Raw genomic sequence first — 3,291 nt, 5'->3', positions numbered from 1 at the left:
TGTGAACTGTGACACCAGGGCACTCTACCAAGGGCGACAAAGTGAAATTCTGTCTCAAAAAAAATAAATAGGGGCAGGCGCCAGCCCCATATGTTGGAGGTGGCAGGTTGAAACCCAGCTCCAGCCAAAAACTGAAAAAAAAAAAAAAAAAAAAAAAAAAAAATTAAATTAAAAAATAACAATAAAAAGTATAGTAAGAACATAAACCAGAAACATACTCATGTATTATCATTATCAAGTATAATGTACCCTAAATAGTTTCATGTGCTATACTTTTATACAACTGGCAGCATAGTATGTCTGTTTATATCAGCATCACCACAAATACATGAGTAATGTGTTGTGCTACAACCTTGCCACCATGACATCACTAGGTAATAGAAATTCTTCACCTCATTAAAATCTTATGAGACCACAGTAGGATGTGCAGACTGGTTGACCGAAAGGTTGTTATGCAGCACACAAAGGTATTCATTTCGGACTTGTGACTTCCAGAAGTGTGAACGAATAAATTTCTGTTGATTTAAGCCACCTATATTGTGACAATTTGTTATAGAATCCATAGGATACTCTTCCACTTGCTTTTAGTGGTTTTAATGCTTATAAACTCTATGTCTATTAAAATGAATGTCTTAAGTCATATGTTTACTTCTTTCATGACCATGCAATATGAAAAGAATAAGATATCTGAGGGTGTGTTTCATTGACAGATACTTGGGAAATCAAGGGTTAGAGGCACTGAGAATCAAACCCTCGGCTCCCTACATGTGGGGCTTGTGTTCTGTCACTGAGCTACACCCTCTCACATCAGGAGCATATTCTGTGATCCTTCAGAAAATATATCACTATATCTTTGAGCTCCCAAGTGTTGGGAGAATGAGGAGAAAATTATCTAGGCTGTTTGATGGTGTAAAAGTACAATTACAAAAGTTTCCAGAATTATCCTCTAAATCACACCTGGAGAAACCTACATACCAGTTAGATTACCAAAAAGCTCCTTACAAAGAAGTTTTGTTTTTCTGTTTTTCCAAAGATACACTAAACACTGTATTACTTATTAATTTTACATGACAACATTCAGACTCTCTGCTTACAACATTATTCAAATATCTCTCCATAGGAAAGTAGTAAAATAAATTTCAAACATCTAAGATTCTTCTGAAAACCATATCAGGAGAGAGAATTTATTCATATCCAATTACTATATTTAGGATACCTGCAGACATATGAATGGCATTTCTTTGTTTTGTTTTTCTTTTCTTTCTTTTTTTTTTTTTATTGTTGGGGATTCATTGAGGATACAAGAAACCAGTTTATACTGATTGCACTTGTTAGGTAAAGTCCCTCTTACAATCATGTCTTGCCCCCAAAAGGTGTGGCACACACCAAGACCCCACTCCCTCCTCCTTCCCTCTCTCTGCTCTTCCTTTCCCCACCACTCCCTCCTTCTTTCTCTCTCTGCTCTCCCCTTCCTCCACCCCATTGTGTCATTAATTGTCCTCATATCAAAATTGAGTACATAGGATTCATGCTTCTCCATTCTCTCTCCATAGGAAAGTAGTAGAATAAATTCCAAACATCTAAGATTCTTCTGAAAACTAGATCAGGAGAGAGAACTTATTCATATCCAATTACTATATTTAGGAAACCTGCAGACATATGAATGGCATTTCTTTGTTTTGTTTTTCTTTTCTTTCTTTTTTTTGGTTGGGGATTCATTGGGGTCACAGGTCACAGCAACCTCAAACTCTTTGGCTCAAACAAATCTCTTGCCTCAGCCTCCCAAGTAACTAGGAGTACAGGCATCCACCACAACACCTGGCTATTTTTAGAGACGAGGGCTTGCTCTGGCTCAGGCTGATCTGGAACCTGCGAGCTCTGGCGATCTACCCACCTTGACCTCCAACAACCTGACAGAACCTCGCTAACATTGGGAAAGTTGTTTTTATGGGCAAACAGACATGATAGAGTGATGTGGTAAATACAAGGATTCCTCAATCCTTTGCCAATCAGAGATTGGTAGCAATGTAAAGTTTTCAGGCATGGTTTGGGCTTGGGAGCTTCTCAGTCTTAGAGTCTGTAAGTTCTGCCCAGCCCTAAGCCTGGCTCACCAATAAAATAAACAATAAGAGCTTTAGTACTGTGAATAAAACCCGGCTGCAGAGATGAGACACAATATGGCAATTTAGGCTCAGGCAAGATAGGTAAGATTCTCCTAAAACCTGAATAAAATCAAATTTACGCTTATCGGTCAAGATTAAAAATGGAGGTGCCGGGGATTGAACCCGGGGCCTCGTGCATGCTAAGCACGCGCTCTACCACTGAGCTACACCCCCCCATAGCGTCGTATTCTCGGGAATGTATTCAAGACAGAATACACCATCTTGCTATGCTTCAGCATACCGAAAGCATGCCAAAGTCCATTCTCCTAACCTGGCTTATTTCTACAATCTTAAACTTAGGTTTTGTGTGCCGCTTCACTGACAGACGAGTAAACTCCATTCTAGACCAAAAGCCTTTGTTGGTGGTCCTAGAAAGGCTCGTCAGTCGGAGTCACTTCTCTCCAGTACTAGAAGAGCCCCGGGATGAAGTTTCTAATGTCTTCACTCTCCCTCTCTTTTTTCATTGTTTGAAAGGGCTGCCAGAAGGCCACAGAATACAATGCGGGAGATACAAAAATAAGAGCCCGTATTAGATCCAAGCGCGGACAGAAAACTTAGGACAAACGCAGAGCAGTTCGCGTCAGTCGCAGCCACTCTCCCGCAGACTCCAGCGCTGAGACCCACCCAGGTGAGGACCGGAACGCGAGGACCGAGGAAGGGGCGCCAGCTGTGATCGCGCCCCCTTTCGGCAGAATGCTCTCGCCTACCGAAGAATTCGCTGAAGGCGACGTGGAGGCCGGGACTAAACTCGCAGAAGACTTAGGGGTTCAGGAATCCCTCGGCGCGCCCTGTCTGGTTCACCAATCTCTTTCTCAGAGGCTCTAGGCCTCTCCCTTTCAGTCCAACAACCTGACAGAACCTCGCTAACATTGGGGAAGTTGTTTTTATGGGCAAACAGACGAGTGATGTGGTAAATAAAAGGATTCCTCAATCCTTTGCCAATCAGAGATTAAAAGAACGTCAGTTATACTTGAACTAATTTTTAAAACCAGTCTGCAGAAGGTCACATACGAAAAGAATAAACATGGTTTTTTTTTTTTTTAACAGAAATAGGGATCCCTAGACCGCTACCAGAAATAATCAAGGAGACGGATTAGGGTCCTGAGAATGTCTGGGCGCCGTATGCCTT

General features: G+C 41.5%; 1 non-coding gene across 1 annotated transcript; it reads right to left on the bottom strand.

Annotated features, from left to right (window-relative positions):
* Positions 1-2,264: 2,264 nt before the first annotated feature.
* TRNAA-AGC lies at positions 2,265-2,336 on the bottom strand. Its single transcript has one exon. It is a non-coding gene; the product is annotated as a tRNA-Ala (tRNA).
* Between the last annotated feature and the right edge of the window lie 955 nt (positions 2,337-3,291).

Source organism: Otolemur garnettii, unplaced genomic scaffold, assembly GCF_000181295.1.
Source record: "Otolemur garnettii isolate 467f Iridium unplaced genomic scaffold, OtoGar3 scaffold00223, whole genome shotgun sequence".
Classification (NCBI taxonomy): Eukaryota; Metazoa; Chordata; class Mammalia; order Primates; family Galagidae; genus Otolemur; species Otolemur garnettii.
The sequence above is the reverse complement of the archived record's forward strand: the minus strand, read 5'-3'. Positions and strand labels throughout refer to the sequence as shown.